Source organism: Eleginops maclovinus, chromosome 10 (genome assembly GCF_036324505.1).
Source record: "Eleginops maclovinus isolate JMC-PN-2008 ecotype Puerto Natales chromosome 10, JC_Emac_rtc_rv5, whole genome shotgun sequence".
Taxonomy (NCBI): Eukaryota; Metazoa; Chordata; class Actinopteri; order Perciformes; family Eleginopidae; genus Eleginops; species Eleginops maclovinus.
This window is the reverse complement of record NC_086358.1, coordinates 10410806-10427809: the sequence shown is the minus strand read 5'-3', so window position 1 is coordinate 10427809 and position 17004 is coordinate 10410806.

Below are 17004 nucleotides of genomic sequence, written 5' to 3'. Positions count from 1 at the left end.
GTGCTGACACCTGGCGGCTAAAATGTGTAATTTGTACGGGGATTGGTGATAGTGTGTATTTAAAAGTCACTGAAATTATATTAACTGAAATATGTTAGAAGAAGTGATTTAATTGTTGGAGTTTCTAGTATCTAGTAACATGTGAATTTATTCTCAACCTTGTTAGACTTATATTTAGTTTTACATTTCTAAATATTTGCTTGATTACTTCTTGCAATATGCAAGATGAGGAGATGGTTACCGTTTGTAAATGGCAAAATAAAGAAATAATACTTTTTAGTTATAATGATTCAGAAACAATTATAGCCTACATCAATTGTGTGTCCTCACCCTAATAAATGTTCATCATTCATATCTGTAAAGACAATTTAAATGTGTTTTTTTGGATTCTTTAAAAACACAAGAAAAAAAGATTAAACTTGCTATCAGGAAAGAAAATAAATGCCTATAGGCTTGTCATCATACCTTTTTGTGCCTATATTTGCATTCATATTGCACTAATGAGGCATAATATGTGTTTGTCTGAAGACCTGCCGCTAGATGGCAACAAATGCATTTCCAACAGCTGGAAATGTGGCGACATGGGAGGTGCAGAGACTAAACAAACCTGTTATACATGTATTGTTTGTTACATATGGGAGGAAGCACTGATGGCGACTGATGACTTCCTGATGAGTTTCCTTCCACAACGCTGCTTGTGCTGATGAATTGTTCTATCAACTGATAACCACCAACGGTGAAAATTGCCTGCATGAATCTGATTTTCCAGTTTTTTAACCCTGCTGCCACTTACATCACGAAGGGCCTTTAATTATACCTCTAATAACACATTTACCATGGTCTGGGCTTCCTGAATCAGTCTCTTGACGCAAGGCATCCCCAAAGAGCAAGGTCTCTCTTAATCTTGATATCTGGATACATATAACTTTGACACACACACTCACACACACTCCCGCACACACATTGAAATCCATTTAGAGAATTTATTATCTCAGATCGTTTCGGATGAAGAAAACTTGGTCTCTCTCAGGATTGGGGGTCCAGGGATTTGGTCAGTGTCCTTACTCAATACTTTAATAGATTGAGATTCAGGGAGATGATCTAAGAATAATTAGGCACGATTCACCCATGCTCACTTGTATGCACTGAAGCCCTCAGGTTATGTGATGACCAGATAATAACCACTGCCAATTTCCACCAAATTTGGATTTTAATTGATGCATTTATCTCCAGATGATTTGACTTATCAAGTAGTCTATTAGGCCAGAAAATATCCTTCAATTGATTGTATTTTTTGACCTACAATGAATCTTAAACCACTCAATTTATAGTGAAATAAAAAAGACAAAACATGTCTAAGCTCTCATTTGAGAAGCTGACACAAGGGATCATCAGAATGGTTTCTCCTGTTAATTGACTAATCGATAAGTAATGGTTTCAGCACTACACTGTAGAATAAATAAATGATTAGAAACCCTTCAGAGCCGGGAGGAGTGCGCCTCTCTCCCTCTCTCCTCTGATCAGTCTGTTTAAATACTCAAGTGCAACCCAGTGTTTACTCATCATACCATTTACATTATGCAAAACGTATTTGTAGATCAATGTGACCACCATCTTTGTGTAATTAACATGAGTAATTACTGTGCTTAATTTACAGAGCCACCCAAGGTTCATAATGGGGCAGCAAAACATTGACCCATGACAATTGATTGATCCCTCCCTCCTTTAAAACCATGCCCCTGCTAATGACTAAGTAATGTGCAGATAGTGTTTAGCTAGGGTGGCTAATACAGTTTTCGCTCTCCATATCCAGATTGGATGATCCCTCCCCCCCTCTTCATCCTCCTTCTCTTCTACCATGTTTTCTGCAATGGTGTCAGCTTCTCGCTCAGAGGCCCCTCTCCTTTTTGCTCTGTGTGTGTGTTTGTCTGCATGCATGTTGTGCGCACTGCTCGGTAATCAGCCACACAGACTCGCCTTTGGTGGCTGGAGACTGATTCAATATTCCACCGGGTAATTTATGCAGAACTAATTCTCTACAGGAATGGAAGGGCTTGGAGGAAGGCAGAAAGAGAGAGGGAGAGAGATATGCGTGGAGGAAGAAATCTGTGGTGAAATAATTATCCCCGGTGTCACTGTAGCAACATTCTGTGAAGTTGATGTCAATAAAATATTGAACTACACAATCCATTTCAATTTCACCTCAAAAAGATGCTGCAGAAGGTCGGGCGGCTGCAGGAACAAGAGGCACTGCACGTGGAGCTTACACATCAACACACACAGGTTTCCTTTAAGCACACAGCGAGGCGGTGGCTGGCGACGTGTGCTGCTTACAGACTGGCTGGGAAGCACATCATTGCCTTCAGTCATTTAACTTGTCAAAACAGCAGTTCTCTGTGTCTCCTCATATTTGGATTTAGTGGGTTTGAATTACTGGAAATAAAGTGAAAGAGGATGAGATGAAAAATGAAATGAGGGTAGCTTCCCAGGAGAGCCATTGGGTGCACAGTATAGATTATGGTCATTTGTGAGGAACAGGTTTGTAATAGGAGCTCAGTGTCAGAGTGCATTTGTGTGTATGGGAATGTGTTCTGACGGCGGGGATGGAGATGAGCTTCATTGTATTCTGCTCACAACTTGTTTTGATCAGCACAATGCATATTGAGTTGTATACCATTGTCTCACAAGAGCAATAATGTTTGAGCTATGAGATATTCTTGGTTTTCAATCAGCATTCTGGAATATCAGATGATACAAATTGTATTGTTCACTTTTCTGAACATTTATTTTGAGAATAATAGATCACTCAAAGGATAATTCCTCAGCCTTTTTTTATTATGTCTCATGTGTCCCTATGCCCGTTAAACTTGTTCTTGGATCTTACCAATTGTTCCTTTATCTCAACACAGGCCATAAAAAAATACATCTTCCTTATACATTTTTAGTGGAAGACATGGGTGACAAAATAAGTCCTCACAGTCTTCGTTCTGAGTTCAGCTAAAGGCAACCTCAGAACCTATTGAATTTTAGGCTGATGACAACCTAGCCTCTGTGGCCAGTGGCTAATATTTATGAGGTTCCAGACAATCCAAATGTTTAGGCCAAGACTTCATCCTCTGTGAACTATAGCTATTGTTTACCAGTGGTTTAGAAGTCACTAGAATGTAGTTGGAGGTTCACAACCGTATTGTTCCCCAAGACGACAGTGTAGGCTCAGTTGTTGTTTTAACGAATAGATGGTAGTTAATGGATTCTGGGATGGCTTTTTTTCCAATGCTTTCCGTCTGTTTTGCTCTCCACAGAGACTGTTTACTTACATGCCACCAAATCCTGCTCAAACGTAAATGATCAGTACTCCTCTGACCACAATAGAAACCAAAACGCTCTCAATACCAAACTCTTGTCAGTTTGCCTAGAGATGCTGCATTATTATGCAAATATCGCTGAGAGAGAATAGTCCAAATCTAATATGAGTATTCTGCAGTCTGTTTGACAAATCAATCTTCCAACCGTCTTTTTGGCACAAAATTTGGTATATATATGCTAACCACAGTGTGATGAAAACAAACAAACAAAGAAGACATGTAAAAAGGAAAGTGGATAAATGGTAAAACCTTGCTCATTCCCTGTGGCATCGAGAAAGCCTTCAGCTTTAAAGTTAGCACACACCTAAGAAGGCTAAATGTAACATTGCAGCTCAAAGAAGTCCAGCTCAATCTGGAAAAAATACCTTGTTTGAATAATATATGTAACTGTTTTATGATATGACAAACATATTGAATAATGTCAGTCAGTTTCTAAAGTATGTGAAATAATACTCTTACACTTAGAGTAGTCCATGCCAGTTGGAAAATAATCATGACTTTGATTGATCCCTGAGTGCATGTTGTAGAAATATACATAGTGATTTATGTTAAACATAAAATATTTTCATCATGTAACCACACAGTCCCTATTTGCCAATCTTGTTGACTGTGAACATTTAAAGATTTAAACAGTTTTACAAATTCATACATGTGTAAGGGTGTGCATCACTTGGTATTCATAAAGGTGTAGAAATGTGGTAGAATCTGCTTAACAGACACATAAGTCGACATGCTGAAGAATAATGTCCTTGTTTCTCTCACTCTCTCTGCGGACACCCCGGCGCTTTCCTCCCAGACATCTCATTATTTTGCATCTTCGTCACTCTTATTAAAGCCATATATCTTAACTTGAGGCCAGTGCCCATTGAGTGGAATACATACATGTCAAAACATTAGCAACGTGTGTGAAACTGCGCTCTGTCCTGCACTCAGGAGAGCCATGTGCAAAATGAATAATTTATCCAAATGAATTATAATACCAGCATCTCCCCACCAAGCTTTTGTCTGAGTAAAATTACTCCTCACATTTCGGTTCATACAGTTGGCCTTGCATAAACTAGATACCTCTCTGGGCAGATTTGCATAGAAACACCCTGCAATATGGTGAAAAGGGAGCAATTAGGATTCATGACGGCGCCTCCCCTCCGGATGCTCTGCTGCCATGTGAGACGGCAGCAGCTGATTGAAATGGAGGAGCATGGCCTTGTTCATGCGCCTCTGTCTTCCTTCTTTTCTGTCCTCCTGAGGGGGAATCAGGGTCAACTCCAGCCTCCAGGTCCGACCCTCTCTCACTCTCTTCCTCCATCAACCTTTCTCATTGTCGTCCTCCTCCGAAAAACAGATTAGTAGTGGCTCAGGGCTGGTTGGAACTTTTGAAGGAGCCTGAGGGAAGGAACCTCTCAACCAGCGGGTTAACAACATCATCAAACACAGTGTGATTAGTAGTTAACGGATGCAGCGGGTCACATTGTGCAGTTGTTTGAAACAGGTGATGAAGTCCTTGCTGTTGGTGTCGGGCTGCTCGGAGCATGTGGGAGGTGTTTGACACAAACAAGGCTTCCAGCAAGCAGAACCAGGAACAGATGGTGCTGGAAAATGAGGCACCTCTCAGAAGCATTGAAACCCCCTTCAACGACCAGCGACACACTTCTCTCTCTCCTCATAGAAGCACTTTGATTTTCCCTCCTGCGCTCTCTTTCCTCCATAAATTAACCTCTTTTATGATTGTTTAAAAGCACTTGTTATTGCTCATACTATTGTCTTGTTTTTAAATCAAACTCAATGCTGAAACATATTTTCCTGTCAGTGGGAATGCAGTGTGCTTTGGGTCATCTACCTTTGTGAGTTTGTGTTCACCTGGACGGAGCCAGCAGATGGCAGGGTTGGGTCTGGGCCCTTTAGGGGAAAGACAGCAGAAAGTCAAGAAAACACTCACTTTTCTTGAAGCACTCACTGTAACCCTTTAATCCATCACTGGAAAATGGCAGCTATATATTAGAAAAGATCTACAGTTATTTTATGTATTGTATGTGGACTATGTGACTGTTATGGTAATCTCTCCATTTCTTAGTCATGATGAAGGTAATCATCACAGAGCTGTCTAGTAGTTATTGGGCATAATGTGCACTCATTTCAGCCAAGTTTTAGCAAGAAAAGAGGTGTGAGTCCTCTGAGAATTGATGGACTGTTTGTATTTTAAATGCTTATAAGTTACTTGATAGGGTTGATAAAAGCGAGGTCTAAAAAAATAGAACTCTAAAATTATATGAAGTCACAATTGATTGATAAATCACACTGCTGGTTAAGCTACTGTTGATACAGCAATAGTTATTTTTGAAACTACGAGTCCTTGACTAGATACAAAAGATGTAGGCTTCTCTCTTTTAGCAATCTTAGCCGTTTTGATAACGTAAGCTTATGCTAGTACTAAAACTAGCGCTACAACTCCAGGTGTATGCAAAAACACAGCTAAACAGGCTTTATACAAAAGTTGTTAACATTCAAAGCTTATATGTTTTAAAACAAGAAGCCTAAAGGGGTCCCTGATATGATGCTTCAAAGACATAGACTAAAGAAGTGCTGCAACAATGCTGTTTACATCATGTTAGACTGAATATCTTTAGGTTTAAAACAAGGCATGTAAAGATATCACCTCAGACTTTGACAAGTTTGAGTACTTGTATCATTTCATGTGATAATATCATCTTTCTGATTTCTGTCTGTGTGTAGTTTTCAGCTCTTTAGTCACAATGTCCCCGAGTCAAATCCGTGACAGCGGTACTACTGCACATTTGAACATTATTTTTTGTTAACAAATTTGGAGAATTCTGAAACTTTGTTTGTTTATTGTCTTATTGTGTTTATTAATAATGAGGGATCTGATAAAGAAAGAAAGGCTCAGTTAAAATCAAGGGTGTGCAATGTCTTTGTTTACATGTTTTTAATATTCATATGAGACTAGCTTAAGGGGTTGAATCTTTTTGAACAGAGAACATGTACTGGGAATATTGTTTATGTTAAGGTGTCTTCCTGTATAATACCATGTGGGATATCAGGATACTCCCCAAACACATATTATGCAAATAACTGCAGTACAGATTGAGGAGTCAAAGATGCATGGTGATTCACAGTTTATTTTATAATTGGTTGAATAATGTATCCAATAAATGAACAAGTATTGCATGTTCATTTGTGTGAATGAGCATCATGAAACAGCCAAATCAGTTAAGCGTATGAGAATACAATGTTAAAATGTTCCTGTGATTTCATGCCCCCCTAAAATAGCTTCATTCAGAGATGTAACAGATTTATCAAATGTGTTATTTTGGCTCTGCAAAAATGTGAAATGAATACACCTCTCTTTATGGCCAGCACTGTGGTTGACTTCATTCAGCAGACTATGGCTTGTGTTTCATTCCAGTCGTGTTTGCTTCCCTCCTGAGCTCCTGTCTCCTGCAGCAATCTGTCTGAAAAATGCATACATAACATCCTGTGAAAATAGCTTTCTGCAGGGACTCCACTAAAAAGCCGCGCTGCATCAAATGTTCCTGTCATTCTCCGCTAGGCTGAGTTGATGGCAAAATATTTGCATACTGCACAATCTGAGAGATCAGAGCTGCGTGAAACTGTATGTGTGTGTCGACTATATCGTGTGTATAAATGCAAATCCCTGTGATCATCTTGTTTTTCATCTTAAGGGTCAGTTCATCTAGATCGCACAAAGATTTGTGCGAACTGTTAATACGTTCGTTGAAAATAGTTTCTTATAAATAAATAGTCCTGGCAGGCTGACAGTGAGATGTGTGGATTATCCAGAGTAACCAAGAAGTTGTTTATGGAAAAGCACATTGCTGTTGAGTTGTTAAAAGCCCTTCAGCTTTATTGCATTAGCATTGGCAGAACATTCTCAAAATCTCTGCTCTGAAAGCCAAAGCTATTTGCATGCCTAGATACCACAAGTATGGGAGACAATATGTGTTTATATAATTTGGTGAAGTGAACCTTTAAAGCACATCAATGGGTAGGCCATTTTATGTGATTGACAATATAAAAACCAGCATATTTATCAAAAGTGTGACAATACATGTGTGACAATACAATGCAAAAAAAAGAACAACGCTACTGCTGAATCTGTATGCCACTGGCCAAAAAGACAATTAAGGCTGAGAGGAGGGTTATTTTATTACAGACTCCTTTCCCTGGTGGAACAGGAGTGTGGTAGATTCGATTCTCTGGCTGTGATTACCCAGCCCTCGGCTATGAGATAGATGACTATGAATCAATTGTTTTCAAGGGGACTCTCACTGGGGTGCTGTAGTAGTTAAAGACGAGAGGGAGTCTACTGAAAAAGCAGCTGGCCTTGCTTAAACAGACCATCAGGTAGTCTCATCGACTGCATGCAGCACCTTAAATATTCATACATACTTAAGGGAGAAATGAAACCAGCCGCGGTGCTCAAACAAACGCCCCCTTTGCCTCGATATCTGCCACGGTTAAATGAGCATTCGCCATGACTGGATGGGAAATGTTTAGTCTTGCTCTGTGTCATCCTATCAGGTTTTAATATGTGCCCAGGACAATACTAATCACGCCAGACTGCTTCTCATTATGGCTTTACATAAGGTCTGCTGTAAAACACAAGGTGTGGCAGCAGGGATAAAACTGTTGGGGTGCTTCATATACAGTGTCATGTAATGGAGAGCCATGCTTCGGATGCATTGGTTGTGGTATTTGGAAGTGTTTGACATTTGATGCCTGAAAGGTGCTTTTATAGGCAGGCCTAAAAGTAGCTTTATACACTTCCCTCTACAGTAGACTGACTCTATAGATCTGATGCTTACATCTATTCTCTTGACATATTCCTACTCTGTGTTACCCTGCTGATTACGGCCAGTTTCTTTTCTTTTTCTCTGCAGTCTTGGAATGGATCTCATCGACTTGAGGAGACCTGGATGCCGCAAGCCCCCTCCCTTGCTGCGACCAGCACCAACCCACCTCCTCCAGTGAAGTTCTTTTCTCTGACACATTCAATACCACCCAACACTATTGAACTGACATATTGATGTGGAGGGGCATGGCTGCTAAGAGGCATCTGGCCTCAGCAAATTGAGCAAGCAGTCTGTTAGAGTAGAGGACTTTCAAGAGAGAAACTGTAGGACAAATAAAAAGCAGCATGATGGATTTCATTCAGAGTCAGACAATACAAGATAGAACACTTGCAGTAGGTCAGGAAGTCAGTCAGTGTCTGGGTTTAACAACAGGTGGCGCTAGCTCACCAGTCATTGTGTTCAAATCAGGCCTCAAAGCTGACATACTCAATAGCATCAGTCTGTTACGATGACACAGAGTGAATGAAAACATGGGCCGCTACACTGGGTGCGGTGAGAAATGACATATTTTCCCCCTTGCTGACGTACAGAGGCTGACACGGAAATGAGCCATACCACCCCCTACACACACACACACACACACACACACACACACACACACACACACACACACACACACACACACACACACACATAGACACCCACACTTCTACCAATCCCATCATGCTCTCTCCCTCCCCCATCCCCTTGAGGAATAAGAGGGGATTATGTCAATGCAATACAATTGTATGAGTGAGGTAATGAACTCTTCCTGTTAACCATTCATTTGTGTATTAAAGTATTTATTTCACGCCTTTTGTCTGTAAATATTAATCAGGAACATTTGAATTCAAGGATAAGACACTTGGATGACAGACAAATTGGCAGAAATTTGAGATCAAGAAGCTGTTTTGCAGGGGAAAAAAGGATTTTGGATTGATTCTTGCCTGTTTCCTCACATTAGATTAAGAATGATGTATTGGAGGTTAACTTACAGTAAACTATTATAATTGTCTGTAGACATTGCCCACATATTTTCCAATCCAACGATAAGACAGCCGCTCCTTGTTAGTTGGCCTTTTTCAATTTATGTCAGTGGTCTCCAATCCATTTCATGTTCTGTTGCCTATACAGTGTCTAAATTGCCCAGCAGGCAGGTGCCATTAGAGCAGTTTGTTTGCAAGGTAAGCAGCTATGAGAAGTGACAGCAGTAGAATTACTAATGCACTTTGGCTGTCATTTCTCTCTGAAAGCCCCTGCAGGGAGGGCCTTATTAAATTGATATTCAACCTTCTGCATGTTGTGTGCCCAGGCCTCATTAGCATAGGGTTTAGATGACACAGAGAGAGGGATGGCATTAGTGTTGTAGGAAGCAGTTAGACACTGTGCTGTAACTAATTTTCCAATTATAATGGGTGCCTACAATGTAGCATATTAATGATTCAAATCACATTATTACCAGGGCATGTATGTTTAGGAATCAAGGGAGAATGTGTGAGGGGAAACAGGAGGCTTTTCACACAGTGGTGGTTCACAGGAGGTGTCAGTGCACTCTAAAAGGGATCAAAACAAGAGTAAGCTTTGTGCAAGACATGTGACAAATAGAAATAGAAAGAAAGTATAAAAAATAGCATCCTGTCAATGTTGAAAATGTGTTAGGCAGCATAGGTGAGAAACTGTGCAAAGGTATCAGTGAAGGCACAGTCAAACTAGAAAAGTAGCCCAGCTAAATTCTGTGTGTCGTCATGACATAAAGGTACCCTCTGGAATCAAGCTAAATTAATGACAAAATGTATTATAGAACTGGGGAAAAACAGCTCCACATTTTCTTCCGAGTACAATGATCAATATTGAACCTCTAATGCTTAACAGACAAAAGAGGTTACTTATCCTTATACTTATCCAATCAGAGCAGACTGGGCTCTGGTTTCAGACAGAGAGTGAAAACAGGCAGTGTGAGAAAAATACCTCACTACCTGTTTGTTCATTAAATACATAGAAGCAATTTTCACAAAAATCTTTATTAAGGTTTATGCAGATTTTTCAAATTGAAGAGAGGGTAACTTCATGATCATAATGAACAATGTAGGGTGCCCTGTTAGCTCACCTGGTAGAGTAGTCCCCCCCCCCCCCCCTAATATAACCAAAATATATAATATATAAATACAAAAAGCAATCTTAAAAAGAGCTAATAATCTGAACCAGCTTTGATTATTGAATGTGAGTGTATCGCTTCCCCTAGTCAATGAACACCTAAGTCCTTTAACAGGAAGCTTGTCATGTACAGCATTGCAGTACTGTAATGCAATGGGAAACCCGTTGCTCACTGACTTGCTTTTAACCTCAGTGGCTGTTTCAGCAGCTACACACTGGGAAAAGCTCTCCATCAAGTGTGCACAAATGCAGTCTGACCCAAGCTGCTTCCATCAGAATGGATATATTGCAGGTAAGAATGATGTTGTTTACAGAAGACTTAGTGATCTGTTTATCCAGTTTCCTAGCAGCAAGGATGTACAGATTATAGGATTTTCAACAAACAGAAGCAGAAAAAGTATACACTCATTTGCATTATGATTTGATATTTCATGTATGGGCTTACATTCTGTTTGTTTTGTTGATGTTTGTTATGTTGCGTTGAATGGGAATAATGTTTTTGACAGCTTACATCTTCACACACATCAATTAAATCCTTAAAGAATCCTGAGCGCTCCCTCCAGCATTAGCTGCATGTTAACATCACAAAACTGTGGTTGAAGGTGTGGTTAGCACTAAGCAAATATTTAAAGTCACTGCTAAAGACATCATCACCACTGCAAATAAATGAATTGAATTCTGCTTATAGCCTCCCCCTTCCTTTTACCTAAATGGATATTTGATCCCTGGGGAACACCGTGTTTTGCAATCTGCGCCGGCTTCCTGGTGGCGCTTCCCCATCTCTCTGAGTAGCAAGCACTGACTTTGAAGTCTGTGAAGCTGATGATAAATATGCTAATATGTCTGGAGGTGACTCGACGTAGCAGATAACGCTGTGAGGGGAAAGTGCCACCCGTCGTTTAATATATGGATAGAAGGAAGGAGAGCGAGGTAGGGAGGGTGAAGGAGGAGGCATCACCCTGCTGATAAGGCGTAACAAGGATAAACAATGAGAGTAAAAGAGCACTTAAATTGTTGTTTTGTCTGATCCAGGGCAGTGATCTGTGGATATACGACTGCAATGGGAAGTCAAAAGCATCATGTGATGTGTGCCTTTTGTGTCATATAGTAATATAGCACTTGGTACTCTTTTTTGACATGTGATACCTTAAATAAAGCTTTGTAATGAGTATTTTTTTCCCCATTACCTTTTTAGTTTTGGTCATCATTTGTATCCGTTGTGAAAACACTATAATCAACAAAATAACTGTTGGGATCTTGGAACATGATGATGATGAACATGATATACAAGGCGAGCATTAAACAGTAATATGACCAGACAAATTGTAAATGAGCCAACAGTTTATCTAGAACAAATAAAAAAGACATTCAGCCTCCTCTAGAAGTCAATCATATAAAGGAGCCAGCCTCATCACCAGACATTGATTTCAATCCTTTTCTGCAGAATAGCAAGGCTGTCTTTATGTCAGAAACCAACGTTTTTGAAATACGTGCACATGGCAACTATAGTGTATAAGGAAACATTTTGATAATGGCAAATAACATATGATTTAGGGGAATTCCGATGATTTTACCAATCACAATTGGTTAAAAGATCTTGGGAAACAAGAAATCAAAAGATGTAAAGTTAGAAAAAAGGAACTTCACCAGACCTTTGCAAGTCCTCATTTCTGCCTCAAGCTAGCAACTTGAAGCTATAGCATAACAGCAAAACTGTTGGGAGTTGAGCTGCAGTGTGGGTTATGTAGGCAGGATTTGACAGTGAAGAATAATTTTTCTGGTTCTCTCAATTTTAAGACTCTTTGTCATGGGTCCGACATATCATATGAGTGCAATGCTAAAATGATGAAGCTGAATCACAAAACTATATCTTTATTAACTATTGAGCGCAAAGAATATACAATTAGATCATCCTTAAAGTCATGTAAGCGTGACATCAGCTCTCAGACTGCCATGCATTATTTTAAAGTGTAAGTAAACCTGATAATAGCATATTTTGAAATAGAAAACTTTCACATGAGGCCTAGACAAGTACATGTGCCAGTTAATGGCAATTCGCAATTCTTACGTTTTATGCCTCTAGGCTTTTTTTTTGCTATACTGTGTGCTCCTACCTCTGTTTACTCTGAGTGAGACCTTCTACCTGGCTTTCTTCTAATGTCCTTATGTCTGTTCTCCTTATGTCTGTAGTGCGGGGTTTGCCGAGCTGCCGTCTCTGAGTCTGAACACAGGTTTGATACGCTGAAGGTGACAGCGGCAGATCTGTGGCTGGTGTCGAAGGCAACATCAGGGTTGTCAGAAAGCATCTTTGAGGAGCTCAGACATATTTAGGATACAGATAATAGGGAAAATTCTCTGCACATTTCTGTATAAAATGTTTGGTAGGAAGATAGATAAACTGCCTCTTTTGGTGTAAAAATCTAATACTGCAAAGAGAGCTCATCCCTTATCAGCTTGTGTATCTTGAGGCAGTCTGTGATATTAACGCCTCATGAGCAGCTTTCCACTTCAACTGTGTGTGGACAAGCTGTAGGTGTCACTGTCGACGTGGCTTTGAGCTCCACCAGCCGTGGCTGTTGGAGTCCAGAGCGCCACCCAGCCCCCTTTGTAGGAGACGTCGTAAGTCAGATGTTCAGAATGCATGGGGCATTGTCTGCCTGGATGTTCGATGGGCTGGCAGCAAAAGGTGACATCTGGTGACTAATGTGCTCAGATGTGAATGCTGCTCCCTCAGTTCTCTGGGCAGCAGCTGCTGCGCAAAGGCATAAATGAGACAGGGAAAGGGAAAGAGACAGCCAGGGAGAGATAGGGGAAGAGGGGGTGGTCGCCGGGCCGATGTGGGGGGTAGGGCTCCGGGTTTGAGGAGCATGTTTGTATGTGAGATGGTGTGCATGTTCCCCACGCCAGCCGTCTGAGTCCAAAGGGGTGTGTTTTGGGGGGTTGGGTATGTCATGGGGAAATCAATGACTTTCTGTCTGATTTTCAAGGAGGTGAAACACGCGGCCTCCCCCCTTCGCTCCATGCTGACTCCCAAAGTCTGCCATACCACAAAGAGACCACACAGACCAGAGCAGGTTTTGATCTGCTTTGTGTTTCCTGCAGCCGAGTGCCTTCTAGTCACTGTGTTGAGTCACAGCATCTCCTAGTATACTGACTGCATGTGTGTTTGAGTCATAAGTCTCGTCATAAGGAGGTAAAGGATGTGATGCAGCTGCTGGGAAAGTTCCACATCTCAAATGGACACATTTGTCATCCTACCAAGGGATAACTGGTCATGAGGATGGATTTGTGTGTCCAAATATTGAGAAATCCATTTGAGTGCAGTTGATAGGGATAAAAAAATGTTTGACGCACTCAAAAATAAAAAAATACATATGTTTTCTCTATAATATCATACTGACATTCGAAATGCTGAAAGTACAATTCTATTTATCTTCATTAAATGTAAACAGTAGAAACAGATTTGTCAAGGCCCTAGCATATAACACCAAAACTAGTTCCAGACAGCTCTGAGGTTGAGTAATAAAATACGTTCTGACACGTTTGTTGAATGACCCCTTTAAATAAACTCAAAGAAATGATTCAAAGGGATACACACCACAGATAAAAAAACAAAAAACATCCTAGTAACAAGACATCACCGCATCCATCACACTGCAGAGATTTCCCATGATCCAATTGGATTTGGATTGGGGTTGAAAAAATCCACCACTGTAATGGTTTCATCTTTCACCTGTCAATGAAGCATCTGTGTTTTTCGAGCTGCATGTCACTATTCAAAAGAGTGTTTGGATGATCGACAGCTGTATGAGACCAGTTTTCCTTTTGGTATCCATGTGTATGTTTGTCTACGTTTGTTTGGGCTTCGACACCAGAGGTCCCTTTAGTCTAAGGGTCGTTATGACCTCTCTGTTCATAATGAAGACATGGCTCTACTCTGGCAATAAAGTGTTGAAATATGGGAATAGGAAACAAGATATAACAGCAAAATAAAATAAAATGACAAAAATTACAACTGATGTTCTGTTTTGACACAAGATCAGTTTGTTATTTCTGCAGAGCTGATATTGCGGCACACGTTTACTTCTTTTCTGTCCCATAATCTTGCCAAAATGATTTGTATCCTTTCATTCTAGTGAGGGGATCACACCCTCAAACATGTGGTCATTTGTGGCATTCATATGGACATGCTGCTTCTTTAGAAGACACTTGAGCCCCACTTAAGAGGCGTCATGGGCTGCTTTCGATTAGGGAGGCGGTGGGCTGCTTTAGATTTGATGAACAAGAAGTGCATATGCATTCCTCAAAGAATGTTAATGAAACACATTCCTTCCAGTTTCTCATGGAAACCAGCCTGGATTTAGGGATAAGGAGGTGGAGAGAAATGGGGTCCCCTTTATTCCCCTTTCTCAGGAAGAAAATAAAAGCTTACAAGATGCAGAAGTGAACGACTCTTCTGAGAAAAGAGGGAAGGAAAATTGTGTGGGATGAGAGTGAATTGAGAGGTTGTCAATGTGTGATCTAGTGGGGTCTCGCAGGTCATCTTGTATAGTGTATTTGTTGTGACAATAAGGAAAATATACACAGTAGTAAAGAAAACCCTGAGAAAGAGTGGTAAATCAGGTAACACACCAACTTCCTTACAATAGTTACAATATATAGAGGCAAAGTTGTTCTAACATTAAGCGCATTTGCTGCTACCTTTTATTTTGTTGTATTGTATTGCCATTAAAGCCTCAACAAGGAAGCCTAATACTTGTATTAAGGGCTGCTCCAACACTGTATGCCACTGACTTCTTCAGGGTTACTGTCATTGATGTGTTTTTGTGTTATTTAATTTTGCTAACCTTTTGTCCCTGTCACTTGGTGGTAAAGGGTCAGGTTAAGCTCCTAATGGGCTTCAACATGACGTGTGGATCCTTGAGTGACATGTGCAGGCTTGTGCTTTTACTTGATTCCAAACTATCATTGTGCAAGTATCAATACACTTTTATTGACCATTAGATGGATGCATGGAAAATCCTGTTTGCAAATATCTAAGAACAATAAGACCTATATTATATATTTTGTAAAGTTAAAACTTTCAAAAGGTTTCAAAAATACTTTAAGCCTACAGATAAGTATAATTTCAATCTAGTTTATTATCCGTTGTGTTTTCCATTTGCACATTTTTCAGCATTGTAGATTGTAGTTGTCTCTAGAACATGTCAGAAAGTATTTTTTATCCAGTTTTGAGCCACACTTTGACTATTAGATCTTTTTTTATGCTTCTTTTTATTTAACAGTAGTGTACAATAACAAGCACAGATTATTTATTTATTTTCATTTATATTTTTTAAACAACAAAAAAGGATTAAGACAAAAACAACAATGACAAACAAACCCAAAACTAAAAAAACGTACAATGAGAAGAAATAAGGAAAGGAAAACATCAAAGAAAAACAGACAAATAATTATAAAGTACAGTGACCTGTAGAGAATGACATTATTAATGTAATGTATTTTTAACCGTCAGGGTACATAGCCATAGAATGTACCATTCCATTATTGGTCATATCTTCAATATATTTCCAGAGTGAGAAAATAATGTTACCTTTATTTTTTAATTGGATGAGGGATTTTAGTTATCACAAGTCTAGATCTTAAGTTTTCGGAGAAGTCTAGATCTTAAGTTTTCAGAGAAACACTGTAAAGGACTGTCATGACCCCAAACTACTTCATGACAGCTCCAAACTCTGTCTCTTGATATTGTTTGATTGCGAGACCACTAGTGCTTGCAAATATAACATATCATACTTAAAAGTGCCGTTTTGAGGCTTTGTTGTCTTGACTCCTGAAAAACATGGTCTGCAAATCAATTCGAAGGAACCCACTGGAAGCCCTAACAGTCTGCTGCTCGTCAAAGTGGCCGGCGCTAATCATATTTTGCCGTCGGAGACATGCTCAGATGAGAATAACAAGGCATTTACTATCTAGACAGCAAAGATATGAGACCCCCTTCATGTATGTGAACTGCAGTACCTCTTTCAATTAGAACATAATTAATGTTTCTGAGTTTGCTTTAGAGAGAATCTTTTCAGTCATTAAATACTGTTAGTCATGCATTTTAAGTTGTGCCTCCAAGCCAAAGTCTGATTTTTATGGAGACTCACACAGCACACACACACACACACACACACACACACACACACACACACACACACACACACACACACACACACACACACACACACACACACACACACACACACACACACATACACTGTCTCTTTATCTGTTCCATGTACTTTAACTATTTTCTTGTAAATGCTTTATGTGTATCTATATGCACAAAAAGGGTTTCGATAGAAAAGAATTAAGGATTATTCAGCCACACCTGCTCTGAATTTCCTATTGAATATATGTACGCATCATGTTTGAATAATGGCGTCGGTATTTGCAATGAAAAAACTGCTCTGCATTCATTTTGCTGAACAAAGAAGAAGTGTGTTTTCATTACAAATGCTTCCATCCGATGCAAATGAGACACTTTGCCAATTAATGAATAATGCCACTGGTAAAAAAAAACACAGGCTGGACATCACTATTGACAAATACGATGTTACACCAGGATTATT